At 27.8% G+C, this 17,611-nt stretch overlaps 2 long non-coding RNA genes across 2 annotated transcripts in view; one reads left to right on the top strand and one right to left on the bottom strand.

The window, feature by feature from the left end:
• LOC122272136 (uncharacterized) overlaps positions 1–16,119 on the bottom strand; it is a 66,249-nt gene extending 50,130 nt beyond the window's left edge. Inside the window, exons 1-2 of the long non-coding RNA XR_015433009.1 lie at positions 15,192–16,119; positions 13,275–14,431 (exon numbers count right to left, since the gene is read on the bottom strand). This is a non-coding gene — a long non-coding RNA (uncharacterized LOC122272136). The remainder of the gene's footprint in view (positions 1–13,274; positions 14,432–15,191) is intronic.
• LOC147810879 (uncharacterized) lies at positions 6,943–12,238 on the top strand. The gene is made up of 3 exons (XR_015433008.1): positions 6,943–7,109; positions 9,933–10,082; positions 12,025–12,238. It is a non-coding gene; the product is annotated as an uncharacterized LOC147810879 (long non-coding RNA).
• Positions 16,120–17,611: the final 1,492 nt, after the last annotated feature.

Raw genomic sequence — 17,611 nt, 5'->3', positions numbered from 1 at the left:
TTATTAAACGAATTTTTTGACTGTAAATTAAAGGAATATCAGTAGTTTAAAAATAAGAGAAAGAAATTTGAAGGAATTATCTATAAACTTTACCGCAACTTAGTTCAGCATCAATGATCTCATTTAGTATCATTTCTTCTATTTTAGTTCGAAAATTTTTTATGTTATTTTAGGGAGTTTTAGGATTTCTTCATTTTTTTTTTTATTATTATTATTCTCACAAAATTTTTAAAATCATCTAGCTTCTCTTTCTTTTAACTGAAAAACATAGCAAATAAATTCAGCAGTAAATTAGTTTTTAAATTTTGATTTCCAATTGGAAAGAAGAGCTTCAACGAAGTACTTGAACAGTGCTTGAAAAACGAAAAGTTTCAAGGCATTGTCCTCTTATGTTTTTTTTTTCTTCTTCTTATTGGCTTAAGAAAGATTGAATCATTTGTCAATCATGAGTATTGAATTCGTCATCATCCTTCGTTAATTTATCATCCATACTTCGTCCATACGTTATCAACATTCCTTCTGAAAATGTGAGCTGCCCAGTTTATTCGATTTCTTTTAATGAATTTCACAATATCTGGCTCTCTGTAGATTTTATACAGTTCAGTATTATATCGTCTTCTCCAGGATTTATTTTTATCCCACCAAGGATGGCCCTCAAAACTTTTCTCTCAAAAATGGCAATTTTATTTTCACCAGCTTGAGTTAGGTTCCAGGTCTCAGAGCCATAGGCAGGGGTGATTGTGAGCCCAAGTCAAAATTCCGGAAAATTTCTCGAGTTAAGAAAAAAAGGAAGAAAAAAAAGAAGAAACAGTTCAAATTGAAAAATTAGAAAAAAATTTTAGCAAGTTTTTTTCCTTCCTTTTTCTCAATATTTCTTAGTTTACTTAAAATATATTAAAAATTTAACACGTACCTATACCATTTACACACACCTATGATGACCTGGAGAAGTAATTAAAATTTACAAATGTGTCTTTCTTTCTTGAGTTAATGATTATAACAACTATTTACTGATAAAAAATGAATATTAATCATGAATATAAGCTTATAAAGTATCTCTCTGGCTCTCCCTTACAAACAATAAAATAAACTGTGTTTTTAAGTTCCACCTTTGAAAATTTGATTTCCAGAAATTTCTGTGATCAATGATTTTTTGAAACGTCTGGACCTTCGATCTCCGAAAACTTCCGGATCACTGCTAGCGAAAATTCCGGAAATCCGGATTTTTTCCGGAGCACAATCAACCCTGCATAGGTAAGTATTGGCCTAATTAATGTTTTATAGAGTAAAAGTTTTGTATTTTTTGATAAAAGAGATGATTTGAAAAAGCGTTTTAAACCATAAAAAGCCTTATTTGAACAAATTAGACGACTTCGAATCTCATTGTCTATGTTATTGTCGGCAGTAACAATTGAACCAAGGTATGTAAAGTTCTGAACAGTCTGTAACCTGTGGGAACCAATCTCCAGATAGGATTCACTAGAATTTAATTTAGCAAGTACAGGCATGTATTTGGTCTTATCGGTATTGATGATTAGTCCCATATCCCTAGCAGCAAGCTCCAAAGAAAGGAAAGCTTCTTTTAATGCAGGAACAGTTCGTGCAATGATGTCTAAATCATACACATACACCAATATTTGAATAGATTTTGAAAATATGTTGCCTCTGATATTGATTTCAGCATCTCTTATAACTTTCTCTAGAGCAACATTAAAAAGAAGACAGGATAAGGAGTCTCCCTGTCTGACTCCACTATTTACTTTAATTTCTTCAGATAAAGATCTCAAAAGTTTGACTCTGCATACGGTGTTTGTACTGCTTGCTTCTACAAGTCTAATTAGTTTTGGTGGTACTTGAAACACAACCAGATTTTCCTATTTAAAATATTCATTTATTTCGTTCAGTTATTTCCATTGAAAAGCGAAATTCGTAGCTGCCGCGATCGTTTAATGAACAAAATCAATTATTGGACGAACTCTTAATTAGTTAAATTTATATAATTTAGCAGATTTGATTGCAAACTTTATTAAATAATGGCGTCGACAAGTATATGATTAGGAACCAATAATAACGTATATTTATATGTTGTATTATATTTATTTTAAACAATGTTATCATTAAATATATATAAATATATAAAAATACATACCTTGTATTAGAAAAACAAGTCCCATGCATCCAGCGTATTCTAGAAAATGAAATTCCAATTTCCATAAAATTCCAAAATCCAAAACAGAGCAGACAAAAGTAGGATAGATGATGAATGAACCAGATGAACGTGAAATTTCTAACTGTGATGTCATATAGCATTTGAAACTCCTTACGCTGATTTCGCGAATCAGAAATTTTATTGGCGCTTTACCATCACCCATTTGGGTGAGGCACTAGGACAGGACAATAAGGGGGAGGGGAAAGCAAAGTTTTTTATGGGATTGAAAAAGGAAAATTGAGGAACGCAATTAATAAAAAGTGAGATAAGTGACAAGGGCTTAAAAATAGTAAATAAAAGTTACTATTTTTTAAGATAGTGACTTTTAGTGAGAAAAGTGACTCGCGCCAAGCCCTGATTACATTTAAGTCAAGAATTGAGAGCTTGCTGCAATAAGAATCCAGCTGAAACTTCATGATTCAAAGTTAGTTTTAGCAATCTTTCATTTGAGCAAATTTTTTATAGAGCAAAATGAGTTGCAACTCATAGGTATTACAAGAAAAAACTTCTAAACATAAATTTGTTCACAGAATATATGTAATCTTACATAAGCATAATAAGTATAACCAGGTCTCTTCATTCTTTGCGCAACTTTACAGTTTTCCCTTTTTCTATTTTTCACATTACATATCAATACAATTTTTTACTACTTGTACCAATTCATTCTGTCACTGCTAATAGAAACAAAATAGATTTATCATTAAAACTTCTAGTGAAACTTGAAGGTCAATAGTGTGGTTCTGTATTGTAATAAAAGTTACAAATGAGAAAAGGGCATACCCTCATCATGCATTTTTTAGAGTTAAGTAAGCTAAATTCAAGAGTTTTATAGAAATGAAAATTCTAGTTAGATGCTAGAAAAATTGTTGGAATCAGTAGCAAAAACAATACAAGCACAGGAAACAAAGCCATTTGAAAAGTAATTTACTTTATTTTCCTGGATAGTTTAACTTTTACTCGAGGGAATTAGAAAATGGAGAAAGCCTCACACATTCACATATTCGTTTTAAATTTTTTTAGCACAAAAAATCCAAAGAAGCTCAAATATTAAATTCCATTTTTCATATTTTTTAAATTTTTGTCTCTTAAATGTAGGGTAAACTAACCAGTGAAGGAACACTTAAGCTTCGCTTGCCTTTTAAAAAATCATATTAATTTCAAAATTCGTAATTTTAGTTAAATGGCAGTATCAACATATTTGTTACTAATTGCAAATTATGTAAAAAAATTGTAGAGAACTTACATAATATTGTTTTAAAGCTTTGGAGGTTCAAATAACAAGTAGTAAGAAGACCAAGTGAAGGAACAGCTCTTACCAGTGAAGGAACACAAAATTTTCCAGTAAATGAACACTTAATTTTGGTTTTTTTAAAATGCTTTTTGTGAATTTATAAGTCATACAAATATTTAAAAACAAGTCTATTCTTGAAATTATAACATATAAATACTTGGAAAATGTTAACTTTTTTTTGTAATCATGAATTGAAAATTAAAATGTTAACATATTAATACATACTGTTCATTCACATGGAAATCAATGCCTAGTAAAGGAACATGCCGATTCCCTTACTGGTAAGAAGTTGTTTTTTGTATTTTTAACATACTTTTGATGCAGAACATCACTAAAGGTACAAGAAAATTAAAGTTTATCTTTTATTTTCATTGACTTAGAAAAAAAACCCAGTAAAGTAACACTTGTTCCTTGACTGGTTTTTCCTTGTTTGGTGATCCAGTGAATAAACACCCCCCTATCACAGTACTTTATTATGCTATGATGCTTAAAAAATAATAAAACGTAACTTCAATAACTATATTTTCAATTCTCTTTTTCACAGTGAGAAAAATAAAACTACTATTACATGCAATTAATTCCACTTCAAACATATAAATACAAACACTCACCTTATAATTTTTTTAAAGAAACAAGGTGCTGCAGAGATAATAACAAATTCAAAAATTTTTTCCAGAGAAGTCTATTTGACCAGGTAATCCAAAACATTGCTAGATGACTTCCTATTGTTTGGCAGTAACGTATTGTTACCAATCAATCTAAAGAAAAACTTTCAAATTCTTATTTTTAATCAATATATATGAAATGTTCCTTCACTGGGTAGTGTTCCTTCACTGGTTGGTTTACCCTTTAAGTCTATTTATTTTACACTTTTTGAAAATCACTATTTTAATTTTTAGACATTTTTTAAATAATCAAAAAAAAATTATGCTTAATTTTTTGCATACACTAAGAAGAAAAAATATATATTTATATTTCATTTTTAAACATACTTGTTTCTGAACTGATTTTCTTGGGGGGGGGGGGGAGAGAGAGAGAACACATAGGAATTAATGCATCAATATTTATAGAGAGAGAGTGTAACAGCAATTAAGACAAGAAAAAACTTCTTACTGGATTAAGTGAAAAGCCTTGAAGATGTGATGTTTTAAAGATGTACTCGTAAGCTCATGCATTACAATTAAAAAAAAATAATATCTTTAATTTCTTTAACCGCATACTAATTACATAATTTTGAAAGAAAAAAAACGATCACAAAAGTGCTTTTTTTTAATTTCAGAAAATTATATACAATTAAGTGCATTAACATTATATCGATGGTAAATTTTGGGTAATTTTTTAGCTTACATGTTTCAAGAGACCATTATCTCAAAACACATTAAAAAAGTCTGGTACTGCCATCTGATGCATAGATTGAGAAATAAACTATTCTTGGTACATGAAATATATTGTTTTTACATTTTTTGGCTTTACTTTTTGACACTGTATCCCAGATAGATCACGAGCACGAGAAATTGAGCACACTAAAATATACAATTAAAGGCAGAAAGAAGAGTTACAAAAATTGAATATTTAAGTCATGAGAAAAATACATGCACTTATCAATTTTCTCCAAATAAATTTTAACTGCTTATTTTTATTTATTCAAATGAATAAAATAATTTTTTTTTTTAAGAAATGACTTTATTGCCTGCTTTGGCAAAATAAAAATTAACATTTCCTATGCAAATATTTATATTTTTTATAACAAATATTTATATTTTTTATTATAAAATTTTATTTTCTTTTATTTCATACATAGATACAAATTTTTAAAAAATAGGCACAGAATATTATGTTATATTATACAAATATAATGTAAATATTTTAGAAAGTGTAAAACAGCTATGATTCATGATATTAAAGAAATATTTGTTCAACTTACTTCACAGTTCACAAACAGGATTTTTCACCTTCAACAGAGATAACACAATCTCAAAAATATATAAGGTGTAATAATTGAAAAATATTAGCTGATTCAGCCTTTTTCAGAAAAACAAAATTAGTGAATACAACCTTCATATCCTTCCAACATGCATAAACATCTAACTGGAATTGATATTAAAGAAAATAAATAAGTAAAATGAATTACTAATCTTATAAATGACAGAGAACAAAATATAACACAGAAGGACTCAGAAAACGGCAAAATGCTCACTGAATCCAAATTCAAAGTTAGCACCAAAAAAAAAAAAATTTTAACATTAAAAGCTGCTTTTTTACTTAGTTTAATGACAAAATGCAATTTTTTTCTCGCTTTTTACATAAAAGATTTAAAATTTTTAATTTTTTCTTTTATGGATAAACTTTTTGTTTTGACATTTTAAACAGCTGAATAAAAAGAAGGTTTTCAAGGAAAGATATAGACAGAGAACTGAGCTTTCCTTACAAGTGACTCCAAAACCAAGAGTGTTCTGTAACCAGTTCAGAACGTTTCTGAAAGTATTTTAACCCTTCACAAAATTCCACCCTTATCGTCTAGAAACAAGACAGGTTAACCTTGCACCTGGTCTTTGATCTGGTTGGCCTTCCCCCTTTTATCTGAAGGCTGCACCAGATTTAAACAGCTTTCAAAATTATTAAACAATTTCAAAATGATGGCAAAACATATTTCACAATTATGTGCAAAAATACATTTTTAACAATTGATAGTTTTGTTATTGTTTTGAATAATACTTAGATAAGCCAAGCTTGCCAGCCATTGACCTTGTGAATAAAGTCATGAAGAACCTTTCGTCTTGATAATATGTTGAAAGAGTACCTTTCTTTAATACTCCCAGAGGAGTGCTTGGTTATATCATGAAGTTGTCCGCTAAGGTGAAAGTTTGACTTAGCTTGAAAACACCCAATAGATGACAGCACTACTAATTTGTAGAACACATCCTCTATTTAGATAGATGTGAGGGGGAATGAAATTTTTCTCCAGATCCCCGATAGTGCTCAGCGACTGATTACAGGATTTCATGAGCATCCCAAGTAGCACAGGGATATTGTAACAGCTTTAGTTTACATCGACCGACATTGTCAATATTGGCGAAAATCGAAATTGTGTGTACGATATTGTACGATTCCCGTCGATTTCACTATAAAAATATGTTTGTAAAACTTATCATTTAAAACTTTATTGTGTCCTTAAATCAAAATTAATCATTTAAAAGACAAAAAAAGACGTCAAATTGTTATAATTCCAAAAAATAAGTTTAAAATATAAATTTAGAGATATCCGAACAACCCCGGACAATATTTGATATCAATATTGCAATCGTGTTTTTGTCACGACATCGATTTTTTCTCTAAATACTGAAATCTACGATCTATACCACTCGGAACCGTAACCATAACCCGTTAAGATGCTGTTTATCATTTACCGCTACACCTGCGATCTATTTATCTTTTGTCTACCTATATTTAAATCTAATTTCGTCTCATAAGATTTATACCTTCGCTCATAATGTAAATGGAATGAAAATTATTCCGATTTAGCGAGCCCGAAAACTCAAACCAGCTGAAGATGAAGGGGAATTAATGCACCTTGTTGAAATGAATGAACGAATTCTCTGATCTTGGCAGGTATGTGCTGTTTTTAATATATATAATTAAATTATATATTGCAAGATTGATTTCCACCTTTATCTTGTCCAGGCTGCTTAACTATTTAATTATATCACGTTATTCAATTCTCATATTCACAAACAGTGGCGTAATTTTATAGTATGTTTGGAGATGTTAAGCCTTCTGGCATGCTTATGTTTATATTTTTCACACCTGCCAAATTGTACGTTTGATGAAAAATATTTTTTAATACTTGAACTAATTAAAAATTTAAGAGCTAAGTGAGCTAACAAATGGATCATATTTGCATATTTTTTAATTATTAATTTGTCATGGTAGATTGAAATGTTTTTTTTTTTCGAAATTTTAAATTGAAGATTTAGTATGTCTACTAGATTGATTTAATATGTATACTGAAGATTTAATAAGATATCTAATGTTGCTGCTAGTAAGAAGTTTTTTTCTCAACCGTACAAGTTTGCAGTATATATATATTTATATATATATATATATATATGTGTGTGTTTAATTATTATTTAATATTATGCTTACTGTGTCTAATTAATATATAATGTTTAAATTACAAAAAAAAGGAATTGAATCATGAAAATTTTATATGTCTACATCTTACTTACCGAACCGAGTAGCTCATTAATCAAGTAATTCATAATTTCAGAAGGGGTTTTAACTTACATGAACTGAAGTTTGTTAACTATTAAATTATATCACATTATTCAATTCTGATATTCCCAAAGATCTTGTTTACTTTTATTGGTTCTGTGCACTATAACAATTTATCTGCTTTTCTCGGACTAAAAAAGACGAACTTGTTCAACTTTCCTCCCATATGCTCCTGCCAAAGAATAGGGTATCTCTCCTGATACTATTCTTTGGGTACATATATGTATTTATTAGGGTACATATAGGGTATCAGTACACCTAGAATATCATGGATTTCTATATTGACCAAAATTTGTCATGATCTAACTATTATTTTTTTAAAAATTGCAGATTTAGGTAACTGAAAAATCTTAATTTTAAAAATGGAATCCCCCTAATTTCATAGCGTTCTGAATATCTGAATTTGTAACAAAATATCCAATCTTAATCGTATTTTATTAAAATATAAAATGTTTCAATTGTGTTCTTTAAAATAATTAAGGAAAGAACATCCTTTCTAGAGCGAATAATCTTTTAAACTTCAGTGATTTCAGAATCTTATTAATTATTTTATTTGTTTAATTTTTTTTTTATTATAATGAATTTAAAATTCTTGTTTAGGCATTTTATGTTACACTTACTTTTAAGAAGAAAAAAAGCAGCTTTAAAAAGCTATTTAAATGCTTCAACTCTTTCTTTACTCAATTTTTAAGTTTAATATCAATAAATGAGAAGGTTTAGAGCCCCGTGGCAGATTTGCAGAGACACGGCAACATTTTCACTGAACATTACAAAGTTCTTGCAGAAAGATTTTTCTTTTGAAAAGTAAAAAAAAAAAAAAAATTACCTTTATTTATTTTTTGACAGAAATTTACCAGTTATATTTGAATCATGCATTTGAATAATAACTTTTTGGCGTGTTCAATATACGTCAATAGTAGCGTAAATTGATGGGTTTTTTTCTGTTGTATTTTCGTCAGTTATTGATGTTGATTTTCAAGTGGATTTTAAATATCCCGATAAGCAACCTGAAAAATTCGAATCTTGTATTTGGGTATTTACTTTTTAGGTCAATAATTCTGTCAAATTTTATCAGTTATTGCTATTGATTTCTCCATAGTTTTTAAATCTGATATTTATTATACGATATTTTTATACAACAGCCTAATCAAGAAACGGAACACTCATTTGAGGTGACCAATTCGTGTGAATTTGTTGTCAATCTTTTTTTTTTCGCCGAGTACTACTGCGGATTTAATAATTTGCAATTTTTTTTTACTGGGATGACAAAAGGCGAAGGAAATAATTTCTATATCCCCCTGCCTCCCAACAAAATGCGAAAATGTTGCATGTAATGTTATAATAAAAATTATACGCTCAATTTAAAAAAAGTTATACATAGTTTTTTTTTTTTTTTTAAACACAGTGCTTTTGTTATTTTAAATTAGTAACATAACTGTTTATTATTGTGAAAAGTATCTTGCAGAAAGATATTAGTGCTAGAGAGTTTTGCCGCAGATAGCTCGAAAAAGTTCTGCTTCAAGGATTCAGAGTATAACAGCTTTGGTTATACCTATCATTTCAATTAATGTTTTTATAATGCTTTTTTGAATTTATTGTAGTGTTTTTGTCGGATAAAATAGTAACTTCGGTAACTCATGACAACTTTTTGGAGTTATTGATGGAAAGTCAGGGTTTTAAAATCTAAAATGTCGCAGATACCATGTACATATCAAAATGAAAAGCAATCCATAGCTGAATATGTCCCAACTTTGCAACATATTTTAACTTATGTGATTCTTAAGTCAAATATGACTGTGATAAGTGTTTTAATGGTATGGGTATTTCTCCGCACACTATTTATAGATAGAATTCTTGATAATTGGATTCGTTAACATACAATCTGATATTGCAATGTTCAATATATTTATGCACAGGCCATTGCTTTGGAAGCTTCTCATATACAAAGTAAAGAACTAATGCAATAACTCTTTGAGAATAAAGTGACTGAAATAAGAAATAATATATTATAAAAATGAAAAATGTAGATAATTCCTTTCTTCAGCAATCCTGTGCCCGTTTTACTTGTGTGGTCTTAATTGATGATAAAATATGAGGTACATTTTGTAATGGTTATTAAAACATTATATTTTTATATATATCTTTTTTTTTTTTTTTCAGATATGTTATTTTGAAACCATCTGTGAAGAAGGCTATTTATGTTCTTTTACTTCAGCACCATCTTGGAATTGGCGATGATGTATTGTAAATTAAAATGAAAAAGGAAACAGTGTTTTGAAAGCCTCTCAGCTGTTACAAACGCCATCTTAGGTAATTTTATAGACTTAGAATTTTAAAATTTGTAATTAGACTTTACTTTTTCGTGAGTCATTATCTTGCACTAAAATGGATCAGTTATTCCTTAAATTAACTACCCTGGTCCTTCCTGTTTTATTTTGCTTAGTTTGTATTCTGAACTCTAATACATTTACAGCATTGTATGTTTCAAAGTTCAAAAGTTAGCCGCTCTTAAGGTTTTGTAATGTTTTTCATGGCATCTTCTTCTAGTTATCAGGGTTTGTTGATTTAGATCAGCTTGATTTATTACATGATTTAAATCAAATGATTTTTTTTTAGAAAAAAAGCATTGATTTTGAAAGTTAAAATACAGTGTTTTTAAATTATTGATGCTTTTATTATTTTTTTTTCTAGTTTTAAAACTTATTTTAAATAAATTGCTGCATTAATTAATTTTAGTTATTCAAATTGCTTTCTTTCTTGGTGTGTGTTAAATTCCAACACATTTGAAATTGCATTTTTAAAAATTTTTTTTGATTCTTGAGATTGATTGATGGCATTAAATGTACAAATTAAAGTACACATTTAATGCTGTCTTAATATAGACTTCCATAGCTGTAGAGAGTAATTAATAAACATGAATTTTTTCAAAAAAAATGCAAATAATGTTAATTAAAATTCTACCTTTTGATTAAAAAAGCATGGAATTAAAATCTACATTATATTTTATTAGTGGAAAATGTTTATTTCTAAAGCTATAGTAGAAAGATGGGTTATATTAGAAAGAAATTACCCTAATATGTCAAAAATAGAAGGAAAGAAAAGGGGGCTGATGAATTCAGATGTTTTTTTCCTGATATAGTGTCATTCTTCCCTTTCAAAGTCTATTTGAAGCAGCAGAGTTATTAACTGGTAATTTTTTCTCATAATATGTTTATAGTATCTTTGACATAATCAGATTTTCTATAAAGAAATTTTGTGAAAAAAAATTCCAATAAGTACATAGATTTTTTAAAAATTTTTTTTAGCTTAGCTTATCTATTTTGATATAAGATTAAAAATTTATTACCACTTAGCAGTACCTTTACAAAATACTTCACTATATCTAAATCAGCACTGTGGTAACCTCATGTTAGATGTGGAATTTGTATTGACTAGCCGGGTTCTAATCTCAGCCGATACTGGGATTGGAACCCGGATCACTCATTGAAAGGTGACCAAATATTTTTTAAAAATTATTCAAGGAAAAACTTTTTTCCGCCTATCATATTATAAAATACATAGCTGCCAACCCTTCTGAATTTTTACTTATTTTAGCTATTTTTTCCTCTTTTATGCGCAGAAGATAAGATCTTCTGCATTTTACCCATCTGCCTGATAGCTAGTATTTTCTTTAAGTCAGACGTCGCTGTTCCTCTTGTAACAGCGTTTGGCAAGGCCGTAACTACATTTTTAATCGAATATTGTACCATCAAGTAGCTGGTCGAAAGTTTTTTTAAAAAATATTTTCTTTTTTGTTTTAAAAAAAGATGAGTATTGCTTTTTTTTGCTCATAATAAGTGGATTTATAAATAAATAATTAATCAAAATAGTTAAAATCCGCTTCTTTTATAAATTTATTGGTAATTAGTATGTGCTTGCGAATCTTCTGCATTTTTAGGCATTTCTTCTGCATTTTTTTTTTGTCTATCTTCTGCATTTTTATAACTAGAGGTTGGCAGCTATGAAAATATAATATTTTCCATTTGTTATTAACTTACTCGTCAAGGGCCCCCATATAAAAATAGGCCCGGTGCTCCTGGAAACATAAAAACTGCTCTGATTCTATACAAAAGAATTGTCAACCTAGGGCTGTTAGTAGTACTTGCATTGTGCTCATGTCTACTTTAGTTCATGTAATTTTTCAATATAACTATTTGTCTTTTAATTTAAAAGTATTAAAGTTAACCACAGTTTATGTCTTATTTTTTTTCAGCTGCTACCTTCAGACTGTTCAAAGAGACTAGCTGCTACCTTCAGACTGTTTAAAGAAACTAGCTGACTAGAAAAAGCTGAAAAATTTGGTGAAGTTCTTGCCACCGCCAATGGCCGGGAAGGCAGGAAGACTAAGTTTGCGCCTCAACTGCCACAGTTTTGTTTTAGAAACAATTGATTGTATTAAAGAATACAATAAATTATAGAAATTAGTATATTATTCTTTACTGTTTAATAAAAATTATATTTCATTTACACATTTGACAACCGTTCAAGCCCTGATAAATATTTTGGCAACACTTTAATGGATAAAGGCTATAAGTAAATTAGATCGCAGCTTATTGTACCATGCTTGCCCTTTTTTAAGTCAGAAATCTGAGGAAGTGACTCCTGTTATTTTATTATGACAATATCAGTGTAAATATTGCTTTTTTTTTTTTTTTTTTTAATCAGTTTTTTTAAAATCGAACCTGATGCTGTGAAGATAAGGAGTTTTGTTTTCCATAGATACTATTTTAGTAAAATACAGATTATATAATACTAAAACGTCACAACAAAAAAGTTAATCGTTTTAAATTAAACATATTGTAATTTTAATCTACATAGTAAAATATAGATGCTTTAAAAATTATTGCACAAATCACTTAAAATATTAAAATAATTTCACAATATAAATGGCTGCTTGTACCCTGAAAAAGCGAAGAAATATCTTAACAAAACTATTTACTTTCTAGCTTATTTTCTAGAATAATAGTAAAATATACCTGCCTACCCAAACTTATTAAATATTAATAATCAAAAAATTCTACAAGCTTTGGTAATAACAAATTATTTAATTTTAAACAAGCTAGAACGGTTTTGTTCGGTTTTTCCAGGGTACAAACAAGCATGAATATTTCAAAAACTAATTTTTATTTTCTCAAATAACGTAATTTTGGCGATTGTCTGCATTCCACAGCATTCGTTTTTTGAATATCGTGTTGACGATGTCGGTAGAGATAGTACAACGTTTGTAAATGCAGAGAGATGTCGATCGACGTTCCCCAACGTTTCTACAATACCGTACAATATTGGTTTGCAATATTGAATATACGACATAAAAGGGGTCCATTTTTATATAGTACAATATTTCGCTACGATATTGTACAATGTTCAAAGCTACGTTTTTACGATATCGTTTTTGTGAATTGTGCTACTTGGGATGTATATCTCTTTTACTAGGAGGGCCACAGTGACTTTGAGGATCGAGACCTAGCCTCTGCAAACCCAAGTCTGAAGCTCTAATCACTGAGCTACTACAGCCTCAAGAAATGTAAATTGTGCAAAGATAAAAACCATTATACACTCATTATGAGTTGGCCATGCTACCCAATACACTAATTTGCTTTTTATAGTGTACTATGCAACATTACTTTAGTTTTAAATGTAGCATAGTGTACTGTGCTCACTTTTTTATCATATCATACTTTTAAAAATAATTCTCAGGGTAAGTCCAAGAAAATTTTTAAAAAAATTACTCGTTAAAAGGATACATTGTACCAAACAAAACATTCGATTTTGCTTATAAAATATGGAATCACTTTGAATTTAAGCTTGTTATAAAATAATTTCTACAGTTTATATTTATATACACACTATTAATAAAATAAAAACGTACTACAGACAGTTTATTTTTATTTAAAAGAAAGTAAGGAACTCAGAAGGCTTAAGTTAGAGCCAACAATTATTATAGTTGCACAGGTAGCTTAAAGAGTTAAAGATTATAATTGATAATTTATTTGCATGAAAAAGAGATACATCAAACTTGACTACGCTGAAAAAAAAAATCTAGACTAATATGAAGTTGTATATTACTAGAGATGCCAACTTGCTCCACTTTGTAAAATAGTATTTTGTAGTGGTAGCAAAATTTAAGTTAATTTTAGTTCACGTATTTATCATTTTAAGTTATTTTTTCACCACTAAATATAAAAAAATTATAAGTATGATATAAAATACAACGTCTAAGCATCAATCTACTGGTTACTATATTAAAATGTAGGCGTAACTAACATTTTTTAACGAAATTTACAATATAATCTGCAACCACTTTATTAAAACTATTCAAGAAAGCGGAGCAGTTGGCATCCCTGTATTACTAGTGCAAAACCCTCACAAATCAAGTTCAACATACAAAATGTAACTATAATAAGAACTGTGAGTTGTTATGGATTTTGCCAAAACAAACTATTTGTAACATGCAAAAGAATATAGAGAGAAGCCCAGCACTTTGAATACATTACTTTCATGGGAAAAGACTCAGTACTCTGCGACAAGCCAGAAAAAGCAATTCATAGGGCTAGCAACGTATTCAGATTTAGCATATAGTAAGTTGTTAGGAACTAGGACATCTAGAACATTAGCAGGATCTAAAATATGAGATAATAAAATATTTAATCTAAAACGAGTCCATTTTTTGCCACACTATTTAACAGTAAAATATAGCATGAAATTTTTTTTTTTTTAAAATTATCTCATGCAGAAGAATCCCAAAAACTTTTATTTTTATTACATTAATGATTTTTACAGGTATGTGTAATTTATGTTAACATTATTCTTAATTTTAACATAGAAAATGTAAATAAATATTATGATTATTTCTTAAACAGTGTCAGTAATATTTTTTTTACATTGTGATTACTTGAACAACTTGGGAGAATAATATTCATGATTGGGAAATCCTTAAAAACATACTGAAACAACTTTTTTGAGAGGAAAAAATGAAAAAAAAACAAGCAAAACAAACTTTGAAAAAAAAAATTTCCCATTTTTAGAATATTCTTGCTTTATATCAGTAGTAAATTTTTATTATGAAAAAAAGTACTCATTGTAAAATTAAAAATAAACTTACAAGTTTAATCACAACTACCCTGAATCCTACTCTTTATTTTATTCTCTTAAAAAAACAATTTATTATTATTGGCAAATACTAGTAAGAATTAAAAAGGTAAAAAGCAAAACAAAATGTAGTTTTTCAACTTATCTGATAGGATTATAAAAATGCAATAAATTTTAGTTTATCTATTAGTTTATTTTTTTAATCAACAAGATAGTAAAAAAAAAATCTACAAGAGTAAAAATATTTATTAAATAAAAAATGTAAAAACATGGCTTTTAAAATTATTTTACCTTTTGATTGTAACTGGTGCAAGAGGCATGCCAGAACAAGATGTTAGCCTGCTAATTGCAATATAAAAAAGGTTTTACCATGAATATTAAAACATAATTTAAAAATAAATATAGATAAATAAATATTGAAAAATTTTAAAATGAAAATATACCATCATTAAAACTCTTTTAATTTATTAAGTATTAATTTACTTAAAAAGGAAAATTATTTCAATGTACAGGGTGTCTATCAGGTCCACCCTCTTCCCCCAAAGAAAAATTCATGGCCTCAAAAGAAATTTTTATGACTTTCTACACAATATTTTGCTTCCAATTTTTTTTTTATAGAAATTATTCAGTTTATGTAAATATTATTGAATGCATTTTACATTCATGTGATTAGTAAAATATAAAAACCAAAGGAAATCTTTCAATTAATCAGACATACTAATGTTTTATTGTGTAGAATCTTAGTGACATGCTTTTCTGAAGCATGCATTATTCAAATAGGAATATAGAATAATACCAAGGTTGGGTTTTTACATCAAAAACTATCCAAATCCTTTAAAAATTTGGGGAAAGTTTCATTTAAGTTATTGAGAACATTTTATTAACACAACTTCCATAATAATTCATATTATATATCATATGCATTGTCATTGGGGGGGACCACCTTATATTACCATTTATATATAGGGGAGAGTTGGATAAAACGGGATACCATTATTGTTAATATATACTACGGAATATCTGTTCAGGAAAACCATAAATTATTTTTTTTGTAGCTACAACATTTATCGAAGCACACAAAAAACATATTTTAAACTAATTTTACTGACTGTGAAATAGAAAAAAAAATTAATTTCCAAACTCTTACATATCCCGTTTTAGCATACCTGGGTTGGATAAAACGGGATAGGGTTTACAATGTTTAAATTTTTGCATATATATAAATCAGGGTTGGCAGGTTTTTGACATGTGACAGTTTTTGACAGTTTAAACCATGGTTTAAACCGTCACGTCAAAAATGTCAAAAACCTATATTCATATGTGAAATTTAATTAATGCATAAAATTTATATATTTTTTAAAGGGTAGTGTTTCTAAATATGTTCTAGAAAAAATAAATTTAAAATTTTGAAGAAACACTTATATTTTGAATAGTAACCAAAATCTTGTACTTTTGAAAACTCACATCTTTTGTAATATTATGTATTCATTTTCATGTGTTATTGAAAATCTGCAGTGATATTATTAAGAAATTTATTTATAAGCAAATTTAGTGTATAGTATAGATTATACTAAAAATTAGACATTTTTAAAGATAAACATTAGCAGTTTTGTACATTAGACATCTTCTTTTAAAGAAAAATCTTTTTAATATTCTTTTAAATCTTCTTAATAATCTTTTTAACATAAGACAATACAAATTTAAGTGCTTTCTGTTAAATACAAAGAGTAGTTAGTGTCGATTTACAGTATATTCAGCCTATTCATTTACTATGCTGAAAATTTAGTTTATCCAAATACTTGCGAATTTCATTTCGCTGAATAAGATATAGTTTTGTTGAATATCTAAATATTCAGCTGTTGAATAATTACTTCTTGCTTTCAAGATATGCATTATTTGTATTCTTAATACAAGTGGAGAAAAAAAAATTAAGAGATAAAAATTGTTTTAAAATGATAAGTGTAATAATTATAAATAAATATAATAAACAATATGAATTATATTTATCATTATTCATAAATATAACTACTTTTAAATTCAAATTAACATACTGGATAATAAAGATATTCGGTATAACATTAAAAAAATTTTTTATACACTTGTATCTTATATCAAGTTTGTATTTATACAACATAACTTGTAAGTTCCTTATAAATATTAGTTATATGTTCCTTATATGTCAAAAATGCATCGTAATAAACTTTTAATTTTCTTAAGTATCAAAAAGAAAAAAAAAATTTTTTGAAATATAAATATTTAAACAATTTTTGTGCAAAATTTTTCGGCACATGCATTTGAATATAAATTTCTGAGATTTTAATTCTGTTATTTTACCTTAATTTTAATTAAAAAAATATTTTAAAACCTGCTGATTACCTATAGTATAATTAAATTTCAATATAATGTATGGCAACTGTTGGTAGTTTTGAAGTTTATATATTTTCTTGGCAAACTTCAGTTTTTGACATTTTTGACAGTTTAAACCAGTATTATACCCTTGTCATGTCAAAAACCCAACCCTGATATAATGCAAATATATTAATAATATTGTTTATACATAAAAAAGCTCAAGTCTTCATCAGAGAAATACATTACAATTAGTTTTAAAGAAAGATGTGAAATCCTAGAGTCGAAAATTAAATGCTTAATAATGAATGTTAATAAACAAATTTTGCATTTATATAAAAAGACTAAATTTTTCAAAAATATAT

This window comes from Parasteatoda tepidariorum, chromosome 4 (assembly GCF_982258835.1).
Source record: "Parasteatoda tepidariorum strain Cologne lab strain chromosome 4, Ptep-v5.0, whole genome shotgun sequence".
In the NCBI taxonomy this organism is placed as follows: Eukaryota; Metazoa; Arthropoda; class Arachnida; order Araneae; family Theridiidae; genus Parasteatoda; species Parasteatoda tepidariorum.
Note: the sequence above shows the minus strand (reverse complement) of the source record. Positions and strands in the feature narration are given on the sequence as shown.